We start from the raw sequence: 23,088 nt of genomic DNA, 5'->3' as shown, positions 1-23,088 counted from the left end.
GGTCATGAGCAGAAAGGTAGGACAACGCACATGGTCGGCACGAGGCAGCATGTGGCAGACAAAATGGCTGCCACAAATCCAAAATGGATGCCGCTAAACATCAAGATAACAGTTAGAACTCAGATGTCTTTTGCTAACGCTCAACTAAATCGCTGTCAAACTACAACACGCCCAGTCTGAAAAGGACAGGCTAAAAGAGAAAACTCGCGTCATGCCTGCCGCGGCCACAGATGCGCCGCCAGGAAAAGCCTCCCCCTCCCACAGCTGAGGCCGCCGGTGCCCGCGATGCTGCCTCCTTAGTTTCCGAGTTGCATGTCATTTCTGACATTGAAGATCAGTGATAGCTTTTCATTCAAGGTCACTTTACATTCTGGAACTTACTTTTTGGATTTTACCATTGCCGTTTTGGGCTTCAAATGCCAAACTATTGTTATCGAAAACAAAACTGACGGACCACTCGACTGCTGGGACTTTGCTGTACAGACGCTATGCCAGGAAAAGCCTCCCCTCCCCCCCAGCTGTGGCCACCGGTGCCCGTGATGCTGCCTCCTGTTTCCCTGACGGAGCCCGCCCTGGGTGGGGAGCACTAGGGTGCCGCTGCCTGCTTCCCATGCATGCAGCAGCAGCTTCCCCGGGCGGAGGCTGCGGCTGTGGGGGTGCCTGCCGGCAGATAATGTGCGGCTGAGAAGGGAGGAGCCCCTCTCCCGTCCGTCCTCGGCTCTGCCCATGACTGTCCCCGGCTCCTAGCCACTGAGGGCGGCCGGGACCGACATCCCAGCCCCGCTCCTCTCTGGGTGCCAGCGGGGGAAGAGGGCGACCCCCACTACCCGTGCCAGCAGCAGCCGCGGGGCAGCAAAACCTTCAAAGTGGACGCGGGCGGGGAGTTCACGGGGAGGCACCATGGGGAACACCGCGTCCTGTTGGGTGTCGTCCAGCCCCAAGCTGCGCAGAAATGCCCATTCCAGGCTGGATCCCTACCGGCCCGAGACAGACCCGAGTCGGGAGGGCACGAGCTGCAACATGCAGCACATCAGCGACCGGGAGAACATGGATGGTAAGAGGAAGCTCCACACTCATATTAAATATTCCATTATATATTCTCCTGGAGCGGGGCCTGTGAAGCCCATCTTGCATGTAATCCCCAAATTTATTTTACCTTTCACGTTCTGCTTTTATTTTAGACGATTTTGTTGCACCGAGCACACAACACAAATTTTAGATTTGATTTTTTGCCATACTGCGTAAAAGATTCACTTCGTCATTTAACAGGAAGCAGTTTTTTTTCTTTAAAGAACTGCATTAGGGAGGGGCAAGGGAGGCCGGCACCCTAACCATGTAGTAGGCAGCAATCAATAGGTGCACAAAGCAGAGTGGAGAAACCTGCATCAAGCCAGACCATGCCTTCTCTCACTTCCCCACCTGTACCTTCTGCACGGGTGCAGTCCGCAGCCCCAGGAAATCTGGACACTGATTTATGAGGGCTCGTTTTGGTTGGCCTTCAGTTCAAGGTCGAGGTGGAAAGGGTTGTAGGACAAAGCACAGCCAGGAAGTGAACTTTGGCATCGCATACTAATCCTCTACATCTGCACTTAGTTAATATCCGAAGGTGATACAAATGCATAGAAAAAGTAAAGGCTGCCTAATTCTGTCTGCACTGTCAAATATTTTAAAACACTCTAACTGCTGATAATAGGTAGTTGGTGTTTTTTTCCTGTGTCGGGGGAGGGGATCTGTGTGTGTGGTTCTGTGTGTGTGTGGCTCTGTGTGTGTGTGGTGCTGTGTGTGTGTGGCTCTGTGTGTGTGTAGGTAAAAATGCAATGGGTCTCGCATTTGCAAGAGATTAAGCTATTGGCATTGTAAATGACAATGCCATTTATTTATCTGTTTTCCAAACCAACACAAACATTTTTTTTTGTCATTTACAATGCCAATAGCTCTAACTTTTGCAAAGGCGAGACCATTGCATTGTAAATGCTTGTTCAGGGTTGTAACTTAGCAGGATTCAATTGGGCATGGGCTTTATGAGGGCTTGGTGAGTACAGTATTTTTTCTGCCAACTAGCACCCTTCCTTGAATTTTTTAACATCTGTTAGTATGGGGATGCCAAATATTATGGCTTTTGCATGGGCTGTAATATATCGTAGCCCCTACATAATCATGAGTTACTCTTTAGCCATTTATCAACTAAAGTTGTGAGAAGCTGTGTCAGTACATGTTGCTCACTAATGTAAGTGTAGCACCCTGCACTAACCTGGGCGACCCTTATGGTGATTTTAGGGGTTTAGATAACTATTTAAAGCTCTCTAAGTGGTAGCTTTGGAAAGCAGCCTTCGGGCTTAATCTAGGAGTAATGCAACACAGCCTGGCTCACCAGTATCTAATAGTTTAGTATAGACTAAATGAAAAAGAACCACACAGTGTACTTCTAAAAATAGATATTTATTTCAATCATTCACTAAAACGATAATTCGCAATTAAGGAATACGTAGGAATCGCAATTAATATTACGAAACCTACATACATTTCATTTTTGGAGTCCTTAATAGCGATTCGCTAAAAATCGCTATTAAGGAATCGCAAAAAGTTTTTTTGATAAATATGCCACTTAGAATCGTATAAGGTCTAAGAGTAAATTGGTTAAAATCTTGCCTTTTCGCCATGTCTCCATTTCCTGAGGATAACAGGGGGACCCTGCTGAGGGATTGACTGGAATGGCGAGTTGACATGCCCAAGTACTTGGGTGTACAGATGTAACACTTGGACAAAGACCTTGTAGAGGGTAACATTGTAGGAAGCTAGCCCTGTATATACTATAGCAAAATGAGTTATAGTGTGCACAGAGTCCAGTGGAACCCCAAAGGTAGGCAGAAATAAAAGTAGATAGCACCTTACTCTCTATTTGTAGGAAAGTAGGATCTGCTTCTTATGGTTACTACCACTTTTTGCTTTTTGCAACTACTGTTTTGACTAGTCTGGCTGGGATCCTGCTATTCAGGACCCCAGCCTATCTGCTTTCTCCCTTAAATTGGTATGTATGTACTTTGGTACAACTCCAAATTGGATACTGGGGTACCCTTTATCAGTCCCTAGTATATGGTACACATGTACCCAGGGCAAAGGTACCCCACAGGCCTCCCTTGGGCTGCAGCATATATTATGCCACCCACGAGAGGCCATGCAAAATGGAAGCTTAGGTCTATTACTGCAGCCTGTGTAAGCTGGTGCTTGCACCACTTACGGGCGATATAGGTTCACTACATCTATATATCTCACTATACCTAAAACCTTATAAGTCACCCCTATAGCAGGCCTTTTCAATCCTGAAGGCAGGGTGTCAGACATATAGGTAGAGGTGCATTATAACCTCTCAGTAAATGCCCTCTCGAAAACGACTGCAATGAAGTATGTCGTGTTTGGTGTTAAACACCTTAAAATCATACCTCCACACCAGTAGTTGGTGTGGGAGGTATGATTTCTCGCCTCAGAACCGAGGTTCTGAGGGTAACTAAGTCTACCAGTTCCCGAGCTTTATAGCACAAAATGGATGCTGCCAGCAACAGACACAAGTCTGCCCTCCTGCTGCTGAGCCAAGTTCGAGCAGGGGAAGGCAGCACAATAGGCATCCTGTCACAGGGAGGTGTGACCACCTCCCAAACAGGATTTAGTGTATTGGGGCTGGATGGGTGCATTGTCAAAGTGCCAGAAAGTCTGGCTCAGGGACACATTTTGTGGCCCTGTGCATAGTCCAACTCAAACCATGTATGTGATCCATTTGCTTCTCCTCTGGCGCGAAACTGATCAAAGGACATGGGTGTAGCCACCCCTCTGTCTTGTCCCTAATCTAGGAGAGTGTCTAGAATCTGTCCAACACTTTCCCGTGGCTATAAAATGGGTTACCTGGCTACGTGGACTATGTAGAAAAGATTCTGCAAGAAGATACCAATACACTTTTAACACGCTGGACCTTGCGGGACATCCCTTGGGCTTGACTTCATCCTCCCTAGCCGTCCCCAGTCTCGCCACTGTCCTTGATCCATACAGGCTCCGTGCAGGATCCTGTGGACATCCAAGACAACAGAAGAATCTCCCGTAGAGTGAAGGAGTCACTCCCCTGCAAACGCAGGCACTTTAATGCACCTGACCTGTTTTCTGATCCTGAGCTCCTCTGGACTCAGAAGGCTCCAGTGACACAGGAGTTGGGTTTCTGAAGGTCTTAGAGTTTGAGATGCCCTCTCACTAAGATTGAGGCGGATATCCCTCGTGAGGACTGTATACTTGTACCCTTGGGTAGCGCTTTTATTTGCAGCTGCACATGCTTGTTGTGCAATTATTCTGTGCATTGGGCCATTTGTAGCCCTGACCCCAGCTCATCTTTTCTGAGAAGGACTCCGGCATCCTTGCACCCTGTGCCCTGCTAGCTGGTATCCTGTAAAACCACCTGAGGTCCCCTTGTGACTCCTCTGCCTTCGGCCTGGGTCCTTTTGAGGATCAACACTGCTTTATTTGGGCTCATCTGGTTGCTCCAGACCTGCCATGACTCCCCTTGATGTGGTGAGTCTCCTGGTCCTTGCTGGGCCAGATTGACACCAAATTTGACCATCTGCATTGCTTGCCGCTGCCAAGGCTTGTTGGTGCTCCTGCTGGACACCGACCCCTCAGCACTCAACATCTATTGTGGGACAACTCGCCTCTGGCTCCTGGTCATCCTACATGTCTCCTGGTCCTCGCAGCTGAAGAGTCAAGATCACCATCAACGCACCTGAAGCACCCACAATCGGTGGGTATTCGTCTACTGAGCCCCTGCTCACTCCAAAGTGACCCCTCTGCTTTCAGGGTCTTCTCATCTAGAATCCATGTTTGGATTCCACCGGTCACTTTTCTTACTTCCAGCAGTAGCATTTTTTTGTCGACATCCATAGAGAACGATCAGGGTTTCCGACGCCACTTCGTACCTATGCACCCGGCTCCTCTGGGATAGGTAACTCTGGTACAAAGGTATCCACGGGTAGGGTGGCTCTCCAAATGCTTAAATTCCAAGGGTTGCCTTCGTAATCTGCTGGGAAGGGTCCTTAATCTCTAAATTTCCAACCACGACTTTCTCATTGAATTGTACGGAGCACTCGGTTGTGTTCTCACTCTGCACCCGTCCTCCGGGGGGTCCCTAATCACTCACCTTGGGTGGTTCCTTGGGGTCCCAGCGATTCTACACCTTCCAGACTTGGTCTAGTCCCGAGTCGTGGTTCTTGTACCACTTCTTTAGTATATGGTTTGGTCTCCCTGGGGGCCCACTGTGTATTGTGCTACTTAGGTTTGACTCTTTGCAACTGTATTATGTGATGTGTGTTCTATCCTCATGTATAGGATACTAGAGAGTGTTATAGATAATAAATACATATTTTTATAACAATTGAGTTCTTTCCCTTTCATTTAACCAATACTATAAGGTTACATTCTGGTAAACCAGGGTGCTTAACATTCCTTTGAGACTTAGAGCCAGATGTAGGTAATTCCTATTTACCGACTCCTAAATACCGACTCATACCGAATCAGTATTTAAGAGTCGGTAAATAGGAAGGAGGCAGATGTAGGTAAAAAATTACCGAATCTGTAAGAGTCGGTATTTACCGAATCTGTAAATACTGATTCGGTATTTCACATTGATTCCTATGGGCCTTGAAGCCCATAGGAATCAATGTGAAATACCGATTCGGTATTTACAGATTCGGTAAATACCGAATCCTGCAAGGGTGCAGGGGGTGTCACTTTGACACCCTCTAGCACCCCAAGTACCGGCATGTGTGCCATGTGGCACACAGACATGCCCTAAGGGCATGTCTGTGTGTCACATGGCACAGGTGTGCATGCACAGATGTGCATGCACACCTGAATTCGGTATTTTACCACCCAATAGGTGGTAAAATACCGACTCTTAAGGGCCTGTGGCACTCTTAGGAGTGTCACCTACATATGGATTTACAGAATCGGCATATTTACCGATTCGGTAAAATACCGAAGTGGTCAGACCCACCTACATCTCAAAAGCCAAATACCGGTCGGTAACGGCCGAAATCGGCCGTTACCGACCGGTTTTCGGCGACCTACATCTAGCCCTTAGCCTGAAGGCTGCTCTCCATATCTACCACTAGGATAGCTTTCAATAAAGGTTACCTAATCACCATAAGGGTTGTTTGGACTGTTACAAGATGCCCACTTTAACTATTGGACAGCATATGCCAGGCCAACTTCTCACACTATTTGTGATGTTATGTTATGTTATGTTATTGGTTTTTATTGTGCGCACAGCTACTCCAGCTAAGGAGCGTCCTGGCGCATTTGACAAGGAAGTGCATAAAAAACATAACACAACTAAAAAAAGGGAACCAGGGAAGACCACTCTAAAATACATAACACAGGCTAGGGGTTAGAGACTAAAACAGGAATGTTTTCAAGGCTTTCCTAAAAGCCATAAGATCCTCTAACAGGCGCAATTCCACCGGGAGAGAGTTCCAGGCTGATGCCGCCTTTACACCAAAGGAGCGGCCGCCCATGCGGCACAGCCTGTATCTGGGCACTACAACCAGGGCCTGGCCCTGGGAGCGAAGAGTGCGAGTAGGGACATAAAGGGAGAGAGAGCCAAACAAGATTTCAGGGCCTATGCCTCTCAAGATCTTAAAAGCCAGGCAGAGTATCTTGAAGAGAATACGCTTCCTTATTGGGAGCCAGTGTAGGGAGCGAAGAACATTCGCCACCGAGCAGAATTTAGGGAGGCCGACAATCGCCCTGGCTGCGGCATTTTGTACCCGTTGTAATCGAGTAAGCTCAGCCTGATTGGCCCCGGCGAGAAGAGAACTCGCGTAATCCAGGCGAGAGATGACAGTGGCCTGGATTACTAACTGTCTAGTTGGGGCATCAAAGTACTGATAGTGTGGGCGAGCAGTAAGGCTTTATCAGAGGGTAGTGTTAAGTATTTGTTGTACACTCTCAGGCAGCAAATTGTGTCACACACTCAAAGACTGAAGTCAGACCAATTTGTTTGTATAAGACATATTATTTAGTTATTTTCTTTCTAGAACCAAGCCAAGTCTGGTGAAGGTAAGTGAAATAAATGCTTTGCAAAATCTTATGCAATGTTTTAGAATTTAATGCAGGTTCAAGTGCAGTTGATTGAATCACAGGTAAGTCAATGTTTCTAAATTTCTTTTCAGTTACTTTTCAGATTACTGTGTATGATATTTTTTAGATTACTTTTGCTAATCAGTGTGATATGCCTAGATATCATATTGAGACATCTCTTCGACAACAAGCATTGGCATAGCCAATAGGTCTCGCCTTTGGGACCTTATAGGTGTTTAGCCATGCAACACTTGATGTTGTTGCACCAAGGATATTGTGCTGGATAGCTAAACACTTATAAGCTCCCATAGGGGAGACCTATTTGCTATGCCAATGGTTGTTGTGCCTGCTCTTTGCACATGGTGGAAGCTTGCAATAGTGCTCTTAGCACAATGGGCACTCATGTAGAGCACTATAAACTAGTTTCTGCTCTTTGCACGTGGTGGAAGCTTGGAATGGTGCACTCAGAACAGCATCTGCTGTTTGTGCATGTATGCAGTAAGTATGGGTGAATTTTGCGGATCTGCGGTCCGCGAAATTTGCGTGAAATAACAAAAAAATCAGTGAATTCGCGGATTTTCCCGCAAACTCCAGCATTTTTTTGCGATTTGCACTCTACTCAACTGGAGTACTCTACTGGCTAATCAGTAAGTGCTACCTCGTTGGGTAAATATATAGTGCTTTTCCTACACTGCAGCTGCGTAAAGGGCCAGAAGATTTGTCTCCACTGACCATGTTTGCCTGTAACTTTGCCACAGCGCCAAAAGGTGCCGAGGTACCTTGAGTGAGCTGTCCATCATAGCTGGGAAAGGGGGCGGGAAGACGTTTGATACCGCTAGTGTGTGGTGCGGGGCTTCTATTCGTGTCAACATGTCTCTTGTGTATAAAGGGTCAGAGAGCAAGCAGGGCAGCAGGTGAGGAGAAAGCAGCCTCCTGGTCACAGGAACTACACGGGGATTGCGCTCGAGAAACTCATGGATGCAAAGACCTCCCTCGAGTATTACAGCTAATTTTCAACGGCAGACATGGGGTTAAAGCACACTTGCCCAGCCTCGACAGTGCTCACTTGGGCTGATTAAAACATTACTGAATTTGATCTTAAACTCGGGCACCTGCTTTATTTATATCTGTAAGTGCTTCCTGTTGAGGTTTAATTTTTGGCCCACAGGGAGCACTTACAGAGTTAAGGCAGGTGCCCGAGTTGAAGCTAACTTTGTAACCATTTTAAAATGGCGCCGGCAAGCTGCCAGAGTTGAAGTTGCAACTTCAACTCTGGCAGCTTGCCGGCGCCATTTTAAAATGGTTACAAAGTTAGCTTCAACTTGAGCACCTGCCTTAACTGTAAGTGTTTCCTGTGGGCCGAAAAGAAAATTTGCCCGCGAGCGGATTTGCAGACTTTTCGGCAATGTCGCGAGATTTGCGGATCGCTAAATTGCAGAAAATCTGCAAATTCCATGAGCGGAACGGATTTTTGGCCCACACTTAGTATGCAGTCAGTTTCCAGAGCGTGCACACCTCCTGCCGCATATACACATCCTGTGTGGAGGACTCTTGCTCTGCTAGTGACACTGCTAGAGGGACCTTTAAGCTCACCGACATTTAAGAAAATCCTTTTCACGAGGTCAAAGGGGAAAACATGGTATTTGTCAATGACTGGGGAAGGAGGAGCGTGACTGCATAGATTGGCACTGGAGTGTGGGGGCTGTGAGAGTCTGGGGAAGGAAGAGAGTGACTGCATAGATTGTCACTGGAGTGTGGGGGCTGTGAGAGTCTGGGGAAGGAGGAGTGTGACTGCATTGATTGCCACTGGAGTGTGGGGGCTGTGAGAGTCTGGGGAAGGAGGAGTGTGGGAGCTGTGAGTGTCTGGGGAAGGTGAAGTGTGACTGCGCAGATTGGCACTGGAGTGTGGGGGGTCTGTGAGTGTCTGGGAAAGGAGGAGCGTTACTGCACAGTATGAGACTGGAGGGTGGGGAGCCTGGGAGTGCCTGGGGAAGGAGTAGCATGACTGCACAAAATGAGACTGGAGGGTGGGGGGGATGTGAGTGGCTGGGAATAGAGCAGTATGATGTTGCAATACTAGACTGGAGAATACAGGGCCAGGGAGTAAGAGGATGCGATACAAGAGTTGAATAAGAATATAGAAGTGAGATGGCACAGCATGAGACTGGAGGACGAGGGGTCTGGGAGTGCCTGGGGACGGAGACGTGTGACTGCACCGGTGTTAGACTGGAGGGCGGGGGGTGTGAGTGCCTGGGGATGGAGACGTATGACTGCACCAGTATTAGACTGGAGGGTGGGGGAGTGTGCTAGTACCTGGGGATGGAGGGATGTGATGGCACAGCATGAGACTGGAGGTTGGGGGGCCTGGGAGTGTCCAGGGTTGGAGGGAGTGATGACACAGTATGAGAATGGAGAGTTGGGGCCTATAAGTGTCTTAGGATAGAGGCGTGGGTTGGCACAGTGTGGGGAGCTTTAGAGCCTACGAGGATGGCGAAGTGCGATGTCACAGTAAGAGCCTCGAGGGTCAGGGGTCAGGGAGTTTCTGGGGAATGAGGGTGCAATGTTGTGGTACGATCCTTGAGGGTGAGAGGCTTGGGCACCTCCAGAGATGGCGGAGCGTGAGGCACAACATGAGTCTGGGGGAGAGGACCTGGGAGTGTCCTGGGATGGAGGAGTGCAATGGTACTGTGTGATCCTGGTGGGTGGTGAGGGGAGGGGCTTGGGAGTGTCAATGGGTGGAGGGGTGTAATGTTGCAGTACAAGCCTGGAGGGTGAGAGAATTGGGTGCCCCTGGTGATGGAGACGTGTGATGTCACAGCATGAGCCTGGAGGGTGAGGGGCTCGGATGCCTCTAGGGATGGAGCGATGTGATGTCAGAGCAGGAGCTTGGAGGATGGGTCCCTGAAAGTGCTCTTGGATGGCAAGTGTGATGTTACAGCATGAGCCTGGAGGGTGCGTGGGGGGGAGCATTGGGAGTGTACATGGATGGAGGGGTGTGATGTCATAGTATGAGCCTGGAGGGTGAGAGTCTTGAGCCCCACCAAGATCGAGAGCTGTGATGTCGTAGTTTGAGCCTGGAGGGTGAGAGGCTTGACCTCCAAGATTGAGGGTATGATGTCGTAATATGAGCCTGGTGGGTGATAGGCTTGAGCCCCTCCAAGATGGAGGGGTGTGATGTAACAATATGAGGCTCAAGGAGGGGCTCAGAAGTACGAGTCATGATACAGAACTTGAACGGATATAGGAGGAGTACGGTCCACTGAAAGAGTCTACAGCGTGCTGGAGAAGGGGGGGGTTAGGAGTAACATTTCACAGCTTGAATCTTAAGACTCGGAGGGCCAGAAGGAAGATGACAAGATGAGGACTGTCAGAAGTGACATAGCAAATATCTTTTATTTAGAATGACAGTGAACAGCTTCGGCTGAAGAGATGGAAAGCACAACACTTCATGAACAGCTGTAAAAGTAACGCCGCGCCGCAATAAAAATAAAAACGTGAGTGTGGTGCGCGTGTGCTTGCGCGCGACAGGAAAAAGTGCTGGGCACGTCGCGCACGCTTGTGCGCGTTCTAGCAAGCTGCTGGCCGGCAAGGTAGCACTTTTTTAAGCAGCTACAAAATGTCTTGCAAGAGCAGTGCATGAGCTGACTCTAGTGAGACCTAAAAAGGTAAGTAATTTGCTTTTAGAAAACTTACACCCACATGCATCAAAGTCAACTGCATTCGTAAACGGTGCGAATCGCAATTTTCGGCCGTTTGCAAATGCAATTGACTAATTTGGAATGCATCATGCATTTCGCAATTTTAGGAATCGCAACCATGTCGCGATTTCTAAAATTGCGATTGCATTTAAGAAATCGCAATTTCAGATTTCTTAAATGCAATGCATGATCATTTTTTAATTGCGAATTCGCAATTTGGAAGTGGTAAAATAGCATGAAGTTGAACTTCATGCTAATTTACCGAAAACGTTCAAATATGCACAAATTGCATTTTTGAAAGTTTTAATTTAAACACACACATGCCCTTGGGGCATGTGTATGTGTAAATTGCATTTAAAGTTACATTTGCAGGGAGGGGTTCTTTGGATCCCCCCCTGCACCCCTGAAATTGCATTCAAATTTTGCGAATCGCAATTTGAAATTCGCAAAATGTGAATGCCTTCCCATTCATTCCTATGGGCCTTTTGGCCCATAGGAATCAATGGGAAGGGTTTTCCTTAATTGCGATTCGCAAATTGTGAATCGCAATTAAGGAAAAATACCGAATCGCAAAAATAAATGCAAATTTTTCATGCATTGCAGTTTGCGATTTCTAAATTGCGATTCCTTAATTTTCGCAATTTAGGAATCGCAAACGGGTGCAATGATGCATGTGGCGATGAAGTTTTTCAATGTTCCATACAAGCCAACTCCACACTTAGAACAATTTTCAAGGAAAAACAGTCAATGTACTCCTATAGAGAAAATTAAGTTAACGGTTTGCAGGTAAGTACTGGTTTGTGGGAGTTGGTATTCTGGGGTTAGAATCAGGGTTCCCCCAGGTTCAAGAACACTCTCAGCCGCACTAGGGCGGTCAGGTGCAGAGTGCTGAGGCCCAATGTTGTCCAATGGTGGATAGAAGGCCTCCGGTTGGTGGCTGCTCACGAGCATGTCACAACGTTCTGGGAGCAAAACTGCTGGTGTTAGGCTCAGGACAAAGGGGGATCCAAGTTAGCACCCAAAGTACACCCGCAGCAGCGCAGCAGCGCAGGGGCGCGGGGTGCAGAAGGGGTGTTTTGGCATCAGTGACCTGTTGTTTTCAATGGGGATTCCCTGGTTGCAACAACAACTGTAGGCTAGGGAACAAAGATCTTCTGGAGATGACCGCTGGTTGGAGAGGTAAGTTGGGATGCTTGGGGATGCTGGGACACTGTCAGTTAGGCCACCCAAGGCCCAGGGACGTCAGGTGCAGGGGTGTCTTTAGGTGTCGATTTTCCTTGCCAGCTCTGGTCGCGGAGATCCTCCACAAAGGGGCTGCAGGCTTCGCTTGGAGATTCAAGGCAGGTCAGAGATCACCAGATCTCAGGTCAGAATTGCCAGGGTGACTTCCTTGTGGTATTGGGCCACTCGAACTCAGGCAGTTGGTGTTGGGTGCAGAGTGGTGCAGACTTGTGGTTTTGGCTGGGGCCTGAGTCTGTGGGTGAGCAAATCTAGTGCTCACAGGAGACAAAGTCTTTGGCTTGGAAGGCAGGGCAGGTCCTCTGGGTTCTTGAGCTTGCTGGCTGCAGCACACACAGAGATTTTGCTGGAGCAGGTTTGGTGTGGGGACAGGCCGGTAGGGCTGGGGCCAAGTCAGTGGGCATCCTCCTCTTGTTAGTTTCAGCACGACTTCTTCGGTCCTCCTTCTTCTCATCTTCTCTTCTTCTTGTCAAGTCTTATCTATTCTTGTCTGAGGAGGCACGGTTCAGGGTTGCCCCTAAATACTAGATTTAGGCTCATTACAGGTAAGTAAAGGTTGGGACCAATGGGTCCCTTCCTTGGGGTAGGTACACCCCCTATTATGCTGAGGTGGGCATATGCCTCACTGTGGTTGGCTGAGACCCCCCATCTGCAAGATGGCGGGGAATGAGAGTTGTGCTTCACCTCGCCTCGTTCACCTGATGGGTGGGGTTGGCATAAGTGGGGACACCTTCCTTCCTCACTTGGTTTTCCCGCTAATTCTCCTGCCAAAAGTGGGGGTTAGAACCAGTGGGGGCCAGATGCTAGAAGCAGTAAATGCCTGGGGTAGCTCACAAAGGCTGCAAGCCTTTGAAGCTTCCCCTTTACGAACCTTTCCCATCCTGGGGGAGAAGGCTTGCCACCACGTCCCAGGATGTGCATTGTTTCAGCCCCGAAGAGCAGCAGGCTCTCGACCCAGGGGTCCAGAAACGTCTGGTGGTGGCAGTTGGTGAGCAGCCACTCAGCCTGGACACTAGTATTAGGTTGTTTTTAAGGGGGCATCTCTAAGATACACACAGGTACTATAGCCACACCCACATTGCGCCTTATGACAATGGGGTTTGGGTCTCATCAGGGGTTTTGACGGGCACCCTAGAATTTGTGCACTGACCCTGAGCAACCCCTCTCACGGGCCTGCAGAATCATCCTATATCTCCACATTCTAAGTAGCCCGTCCTGGGGTGTGCACGTTCCTGGGTGACATTCCCAATTATGTTGTTCCCCCATAAACATTTCGCTACAATATGCCATACTGCGGCCCATGTCCGTGCACAGGTCTTCTTCGTTAAACCATGCTTCCACACCTGTGGCTGGGGGTGCAACATGTCTAGGCTATTGTGACTCCACTGCTCACATTTGTTATTCTGTTTGATGTGGTATCATTTGTGAGTGGCACATCGAAATGTCCACTATTATGTTTTTTTTGTACTTCTTTTAAAACCAATAAAGAAATGTGAAAAAAAAATTATGTTCTCAGTGGGTCCCTGAAGTCCTACGATCTTACCACTGGATGGACCAGTCCCGAATGAGTGTCCATCAAAAAACATAAATAAGTTAAGTCTTGTGTCCATTTTTTTGGTGTAGGTGTTAGACCTTTCATCCTTCACACTGCAATTCCACACTTTGCCAAAAGTTGAGCCACGGTTACAAATCCTCAAGCCCAATAGTGCCAATAGTGGGAACAACGATGCAAAGATTGTACAGTGCAGGCATCACTCATTCCCCAAAACCTAGCCATGTCTGGACATGCCTATGTAAATGAATACAACTTGCCCCTGTGGCTAATTTGATTTGCACTATTGATTTTTGGTCCTGAGATTACACGGAATCAGATGGTTTCTTGAACAATTTTATTTACGTTTCTGGTTGTGTTCTGTCTATAGAGAAGGCCATCATCCATGTACACGTATACAACCAATGGCCTGCCACCTATATAAATTCCTCTATGTGCATGCAGCTTGCTGTACACAAAGGCCAAGTGTTCCACAGAAATGGTGACTGAGGAACATTGTCTGGTGCCTCTGTCCATTAATAAACACTCTGGCCAAGGGGTCCCTACAGAACAAGATCATTTTAATAAAACACCTAACCAGGTCCATTTTGGTTAGTATCTTAAATATTTATGGCCACTTCAGACAGTCAAATACTTTTTTAGCATCAAGAAAAGGCAGCACTGTTGTTAATTGGGGTCTAGATGGTGTATTACTGCTGGGAGAGTACTTAAATGTAACAATGTTGGGTAGCTGGGTATAAAATCAGTCTGGTCTGGAAATACCAGACCTGACAAAAGTGGTTTTAATCTATTTACTAGGGCTTTTACAAATATTGTATTGTTAATGTTAAGCAATTACAGTAGCCTGTATGATGCACAGTTGTCTTCTGATCTGTCTGGTTTGAAAAGTGCTATCCACATGTCCCCTTGTGTCATTGTAGGAAGTTCCCCTTCCAGAACGGCTCTTTCATACTCCCTAAGTAGGTGTCGGCTTATTAAATCAGCATAAGCTTCATAACATTGAATTAAAATCCCATCAGGCCCAGGTACCTTACTAATCTGCAGCTACTGTATTATTTCTATTAAATCCACAAGGCTGAGACTCATGAATCTTTCCAATGAGGCAAGTGTAATATCATTATGGTAATCAGCAAATCTGCTGCACTTTAGTGGTGTCTGTAGACCAATCCCACAATGGTGTGAAGGCATGCAATATTTCTATGTATACTAATATTTCTATGTATACTGACTACATTCAACTGGGTGTTCTACCTTCCTCCAGACAATGGGCCAGAGTTCTGTGAGTGTACTGTACCCCAAAAACTTTACACTACAAAAACACACCCACTGGTGGATAAGGAATGGTGTTAAACTTAATTTCATGAGGCAATGTGTCCCAAGATAATATACAAATCAGCATATCAAAGTACAGTCAAATAAGAAAAGACTGACTCAATAAGTGAGTTAAAGGGCAGAATTAGAAGTTTTATTACAAAAATATATAATGTTCAATACATGAAAAAGTAATGTGGAAATGCAACTAATCTCATTTATGTGCATAAAGTCATTGCAGACCAAGAGGAAAAAAAATAAAGTTCAAAGTTCCAAAAATGCAGGAAAATCAGTAAGAACTCAGGCACCATCACTAGTATCATAGGAAAGATATTCTGGCTTATCCCCAAAATTGGACATTTATGTAGGAAATCTCCCCATAGAAAAGTATAGCATGAAAAATGCTGAACTGTGGGGTGAGCAAGGAAATACATTTTCAACAACTCTGATTACAGACTTTAAAAACATTGTAGAGACTTACTACCTAAGCACTAACCTACTACATAAATAAAGAAATCACCCAACCGCCTGACCGAATGCCGTTTGGAGGTGGCAGAACAAACTAGTTACATAATGACTTTCAACCATTATGAATTAATGCAATACCACATGCAAAAGACTTTAAAAAATGCTACATTCTAAGTCCATGCCACAGAGTCTTCTTCAAGAACAGTGTGATTCAGAAATAAACCGACATGACTTGCTTGACTATGTACAGCAGAAATAAACAATGAATGTGGCATTCATTTTGACAAGATGAAGTTGAAACCTATTTGAGGCCTATTTAGCATAAACCAGGATAACCCACTTTGTATCAAAATTGTTTCACATGCAATAGCAGCAGGTCAGAACACACGTGTGAATTTGAGTATAGATTAATTCAGGAAAGGTTGACATACTTTTGATACGTAGTATAATCTTTCCCAGCTATCTAAGAGAAGCTGTTGTGTGTGGCCTGCAAAACCGTTGTTGTCCGTGTCGCAGAGATCAGGTTGAGGTCTGAATATTCCGTAATTACTTTAGGCAGCTAATTTCTGAAAGAGGCATCTAATTAGGATTCTGGTTTAGATCTCCATGTCTCAGTGTGTCAGGTACCTTGCTTACAGTACTGTACCAGAACTATTAGGGAGTGGTCTGATAAGGATCTGTTTAGAATGCAAGTGTGCCCAATCTAGGATGTCCGGACCCTAGACATCAGCCAATAGAATATTCTTTTTCAGTTTAAGAAATTTTTATTTGATTTTAAGAGAACACAATACAAAGCCTTACATCAGAACAAATGAAAAATCAGAACAATATAATTCATAAGGCATATGTGTAAGGAGAAGCAAAATAAAGAGAGGGTAAAGGGAAAGAAAAGAGAGGGAGAAGAAAAGAAGGGAGAAGGGGAAGAAGGAAGGAGATAGAGATAGAAGGGGATCCATGATAGAAATATAGTAAAAGAAAAGAAGTAAAAGAAAAATCATTGAGGAAAGGAAGTGGGTGGCGAGGAAGAAAGATAAGAAGTAAAGGGAAGCCAAAGAAGATCAGATTTGATTTTGAGGGATACAGAGGAAGAGGAAGCGATAGCAATCCTGTGTTCATCACATATGAAGTTCCACCACGAAATAACAGTGAGCTTTGAATTGTCTTTCCAACAGGATAAAATAACTTTAAAAGCAAGGGCAATAAAAAGATCAAGCAATCGAGCATCAGGTAATACAGTATCAAAAGTAGTTGAAAGAGAACCTAGAAATATGTTCAAAAGAGATAAAGGAGACGAATAATGAAAAATTTTCATGCAAATACTCCAAACAGAGTTCCAAAAGGAGAAAACAGCAGAACATTCATATAAAAGATGTTTAAGTGTACCAGTTTCTAAAGAACACGACCAGCACAATGAGGAGGATGATGAGGAATACCTAGAAATGCTAACAGGTGTAAGAACAACTCTATGGTAAATGAAGAACAGCGATTGAGTGATGCGTGCAGAAACTGAGACTCTAAATAACTTGGACCATAAACGATCCCATTCATCAACAGTTAGAGAAACAGAGAGATAAGTTTCCCAGACATTCTCAACGGGTGTTTTAGACCTAACAGAAGTATATGACAACAGAATTTTATAAAAAAGGGCGGCTTTAGGTTGTTGCAAAGAAAATAGAGGATATAGGGGAGTAGAGGGAGCAAAGGACGGCAGAGTGTCAGGAGGAGAGAGAGTAGATAAGTAGGATAGTAAAGCTGTGGTGATAATTGCGTATTCTGAAAGACAGGTTGAGGGTAAATGATACAAAGCTTGCATATCATGAAAGGAGATAAGGGAGTCATTAGAAAAAAACTGATGAACAAAGAGAACATCCTTCTCTTTCCAATGTTTGTAATAGAAGGATTTACCCTTGTATTTAAGGAATTTGTTATACCACACAATGGAGGACAGGAAACATTGGAGAGGCGATAGGCCTTGAGAGAAAGTGTTATGTAGCACAGTTTGGGAGTATTTCAGTATTGGATGCTTGGATAGAAAGGAGCAATTGGACATAAAAACAATGTGTTGGAATGAGAAATCCTTTAATAAAGAGCGTTCAAATACAACCCATCTGGGTAATGGGGCATCTGCAAAATCATAAGCTAGGGAGAACAATTGTTTAATAAGGAAAGCAGAATGGTAGGTTTTAAAATGGGGAAAACGGACACCACCTTCAGTTTTAGGACGAACAAGTTTGTGCAAGGCAATGCGAGGATGTTTGTTGTTCCAGAGAAATTTAGTGCAAAGTGAGTTGATGCGAGTGAAGAATAGGTTGGGTATTTTAGTAGGAAGCATAGAGACAGTATAAAGAACATGGGGGGTGATCATCATTTTAATAGTATCAAGTCTACCCCACCACGGGAGAAATAGTGGGGACCATAGAGCAAGAAGGGATTGAAGTTTTGGAATAAGGGAGGCAAAGGTAAATTTAAGTGTGTCAGACAGAGAGGATGAAAACCAGATACCCAAGTATTTGATTTTGGAGGAACACCGCGTGAAATCTGTAGAATTGAACATGTACTGATAGCAAATAGAATTTAATGGGAGGACTTCAGTTTTGGATAAATTAAGTTTGTAACCAGAAATGGAAGAGTACAAACGAACTTCATCCAAAAAGGGAGGGAGAGAGGTGACAGGGTTAGCCATGTAGACCAAAATATCATCAGCATAAGCAGAAATTTTTGTTTCAGTAGAAGAAAGTGTAAAACCATGAATGTTGGGATTAGTTCGAATGCGCTCCAAAAATGGTTCAAGACAAAGGATAAACAGCAATGGGGAAAGGGGACACCCTTGCCTAGTACCACGAGATAAGCAAAAAAATCTAGAAAATTGGTTATTAACAAAAACACTAGCTCTGGGGGAGGAGTAGAGAAGTTTAACCAAAGAAATAAAAGTGGGGCCAAATCCAAACCAGGAAAGCGTACGGAACATAAATTGCCAATTAATACGATCAAAGGCCTTCTCAGCATCCAGAGATAGGGCTGCTAAGGGGCTCTTGAAATTTTTACTGTGAGAAATTATATTACAAAACATGCGGGCATTATCAGCTGCAAGTCTGCCCTTCACAAAACCAACCTGATCAGTTTTAATCAAAAGCGGAATAAGAGAATCCAAACGAGAGGCAAGTATTTTAGCAAAAATTTTACAATCATAATTAATCAAGGAAATAGGGCGATAATTTTTACATTGAGAATGATCTTTGTCAGGTTTGGGGATTATAACGATAAGGGCATCCATGAAGGAGCCAGAGGCCTTAGCATCAGCAATAAAGGGAATAAAAAGCTGTAACAGTTTGGGGACAAATATGGCATGAAATGAGGAGTAGAACTCAACGGGCAAACCATCCGGACCTGGAGCTTTCGACTTTTTGAGGGAAGAAATTGCTTGAAGTATTTCTTGAGATGTAATATCTTTTTCCAATTGGGCAAAGTCATCAGGAAGGGATGGAGGTGCAGGTAAACCATCAAAAAATGATTTTAAATTAGGGGTAGAAGGACAGGTGTCATCAGTATAAAGAGCTTGGTAATAGTTATGAAAAACTTCTGCAATGTCTTCATCAGATGAAACTAGTTGGTTGGTAGAGTCGTTAAGAATAGGACCAACAGTCTTGCATTCAGATTTTATCTTTAGATAATTTGCTAACATTTTACCCGCTTTGTTTTGGCCTCCATGGTATTTAGACTTAATTTTAAGTAAAGTATTGCAAGCATCCACTGTAGCAATCTTATTCAAGTCGGTCTTAGCTTTTATCAGGTTACAAAGAGCATCTGGAGATTTAGAGGAAAAGTAGATATGCTCAAGATGCTTAATATTTTTGAGTTGACTGTCATATTTAGTAAAATTAAGTTTCTTCTTGTGGGAGACATAAGATATAATAAATGCACGTAATGCCGCCTTAAAAGTATCCCAAGTGTTGTGGATAAAAGTGTCGGATGGGTCATTATGGAGAAAAAACTCATTAATAAATGTAGTAACTTTAGATACAAAAACATTGTCAGATAAAAGAAAAGTGTTAAACTTCCAATGACTAAATTTGGAGGAGGTTTGGGAGAGGTCAAGGAGTGCATAAACAGGGCGTGATCAGAGATAAAAATGGAACCAATTTCGGATGTTTGAATAGTAGGGAGTAAGGATTTGCTAACCATAAGATAATCAATTCTAGAGCGGGTGTGATGAACATTTGAAAAAAACGTGTATTCCAGGGAATCAGGGTTACACGTTTTCCATACATCATAAAGGGGACGAGAGGCAATGGCAGATTGAAAACATTTATGAGTTTTGTCAGGTTGGAATTTGGTGGAGGAGAGTCTGTCAGAAAAAGGATCCAACCATTGATTAAAATCACCAGCAATTACAATATTAGGGCAGTCTATTGAGGAAATAAGAATTTTGATATTGTTCCAAAACTGGGGATCAGGGCGAACAGGGCCATAAATGTTGAGCAAAACCAATGTCTTGTTTTGCAAGACAATCTTGGCCATTACCCAACGACCTTCATCATCATGTTGAGAAGAAACAATTTGAACAGATAAACTTTTGTGAAATAAAATTGCAACACCCCCTTTTTTGTTAACAGCAGGAGAAAACACAACCTGACCCACCCATTGTCGTTTTAGCTTAGCTGATTCCACATCAGAACAATGAGTCTCTTGAAGAAAAACAACCTGCGAAGAAAGTTTGGATAAGTGGGACAATACCTTTTGACGCTTGACAGGATTTCCAAGACCTCGAACGTTCCACGTGACAAACTTACACATGACAAAAGGGAAAGAGGGGGGGGCACACTCGAAGTGGATACACTGCAGGAGAATGACAACAAAGAGAAGAAAAACAACAATCAATAATTTGAAAAACGAAAAAAATACCCAACACATTCACGAGGACTATATATGAAGCACCGAAATACGAGATACGCCATAACAAGGGATCGAACGATAAGAGAAAGAAAAAGAGAGAATGTATGAGAAAGGGGTAGTAAAAAAGTAAAAAGGTCAGGGAAAGAATAAGAAATGGAAAAGAAGAAGACCAGGAAAGAAGATAAAAGAGGAAAAAAAGAAGAAAGAGAGGAAGAAAAAGATCAAGGCCAAGGTGCCTGATCTGGGAGAAAAGTAGAAAACAAAACATTGGGAACGAGGAGACGCCAAAGGGAATACGGACACCAGCAATCACCATACGAGCTCAGGAGGGAGAAGAAAAAAAAAAGATGAAGGATTGAGGAAAAGAACCTCAAAGAAATACAAGCATATGAGGAGATAATTAAAACGGAGCAAAAACATATGGAGCCCTCAGCCAAGGCCACTTAGGAGGAGGATAAGTATCAGACGTTGGTATCCATTGTAGATGTAGAGACACTTTGAAGGTATTCATGGAGCTTCTGTGGATCATCAAAAGACCGCGTACGTCCATTATGGGTGATTTTGCAGAAACAGGGATGGAGGATGCCATATTGAATGTTCAACTGTCTCATCTGAGGACGGAGATTCAAAAATTCCTTGCGTCGAGCATTAGTAGCATTTGAGAGGTCTTGAGAGATAAAAATGTTATGACCAGACCATAGTAGACGACGTTTGAGTCGAGCAGCTTTAAGAACTTGCATTAGTTCAGTAAATTCAAGAAAGAGAAGGATAATGCCATGAGGTTTAGATGCATTGGAGGTAAGGCGACCCAAACGGTGTGCCCTCTGGATGTTGAGAGGGTGTGACGCAGGTTGAAGATCTAAAAGTTCATGAAGGAATTTCCGTATGAAGGACACCATGTCGGACCCCTCCAAATTTTCTGGAAGACCATAAATACGTAGGTTATTTCTACGATTTCTATTTTCAAGGTCCTCGGTGTGAAGCTTCAATTGGTGAATTTCTTTCTCCAATAAAGGTATTTTAGATGAGACATCCTGAATGTCACTGACACGTTGTTCCAAATTTAAGACTTTGCCTTCCAAAACGACCCATTTTTCTTCAATTTGTTTAAGCTTTTCGTTAGTGGCAGACATAAAGGGTTGGAGACCCCTCACTTCCTCCAAGATGGAGTCCAAAACTGGATTAGAGGAGGACTGAATAGGACTGGGTGGGTCATTTTTGAGACGTTTGGGTTTCGTGCCAGTGGTAGAGGATTTGACGGTATGGGCATCATGAGCCATCTTGACGCCGTCAGAAAGCGCCAATGACGTTGAAAAAGAGCAATAACACAGTTGCAGGCAAGGCTGAGCAAGACCAAAAATACAGGAGAAGCACAAAAAGTTCCAGCAGAAAACTAAGAATATCGACCAATTCCTCCGAGACTAGTGTGGTCACAAGAGCAGCTAGGAGTATGTGCAGCTCAAATGCAAAAATGAAAGAAAATGAGGGCTGGCCAGCAAGGCATTGGCTGTGTCATTAGTGAAAGCGCAAACCACTGAGAAAAAACATTCAATGACTGAGAGATAAGCGCTAAAAAGGCAGCCAGAGACTAAAAGGAAACATGCCAGGCTAAAAATTGCAGTAGAGTCATGAATTACGCCATACCTGAAGAAAGAGTGGAAGGAGGTAGGCAACGATAGCGAAAAAACAGCATTCTGGTGAGGAGGTGAGCTGCGTTCGTGAGGAGGTCGACGCAGGCGCGGCGGCACAAAATGGCGGCCGCCCGCGTCCCAAGGCAGCTTAGAAACACCGGGGGTCAATTATCCCCGAAAAACAACAAGAAACGGGGAAACTCCGCCATCAGTATGTGCAGGGCATGTTCCGGTTTCTGAAGAGGCGCAAGACAGGTTCAGCGAGGCGCAGGACGAGGTCCGTACTTCGACGGGAATCCCTCAGCTCGCCGGAGCTCACGGGTGAACCGCCATTCCTCTTCGGCGCGTAAGCCACGCCCCCCCAATAGAATATTCTTGAGTTTCAATCATGCACAGTAGAATAATTATTGTATTGTATTGTGGTTGGATACTGTGCTCACCAAACATCCAAAATGTCACCACCATTCATGATTTCTGCTATCATTGCAGACTGTGTAGGAGGTCCAGTCGTGCAAGTGAATAAGTCCTATTTTCCCGTCCAACTGTAATTCAACCTAATTCTATTGGGTTCAAACCTAGTAGTCATACCGAGGAGGAACCCCTTCTGTAGTCACACATTTGTGATATCTCAGATCCTCACAATTACCAAGGAATGCCAGAATAGATGAGCTGCTGTACCTAGAGTGGTTCTCATGGTAACATTGTTTCTCATGAGCATCCATTTTTCATGTTGGAGGTTGTACGGCAAACATACCTCTAGCTCTTAAGTTGTCTGAGGGTCCGATTCACAAAACTAACTTAAGACAATATCCAAAACGTACTACTTTTGGTAATCACAGAAGGCATTTAGTAGTCTTAATTTAGGATTTTGTCTTAAGTTAGGATTGTGTCTTAAATTAGGATATTCTCCTAAATTAGGATTTTGTCTTAAGTTAGGATTTTGTCTTAAGTTTCTGGTGCAATTTCTCACATAAAGATATAGAAGAACACGAGTTCACCCAAGAGAAAGGGGCAAATGCTATGTGTATCAGGGGAGCATAGTGTGGTGTTCAACAACGACTTAAAGATGATATGCAGCAAAGGACTAACTGGTATTCTGCAAGATGGCAGTGCAGGATAGTGTGCTTCAGGTCAGGAAAGTGCAAGCCAATTTACATTGGTAGCAGTTAATGCTGTGGATTTA

Source organism: Lissotriton helveticus, chromosome 10 (genome assembly GCF_964261635.1).
Source record: "Lissotriton helveticus chromosome 10, aLisHel1.1, whole genome shotgun sequence".
Taxonomy (NCBI): domain Eukaryota; kingdom Metazoa; phylum Chordata; class Amphibia; order Caudata; family Salamandridae; genus Lissotriton; species Lissotriton helveticus.
Note: the sequence above shows the minus strand (reverse complement) of the source record.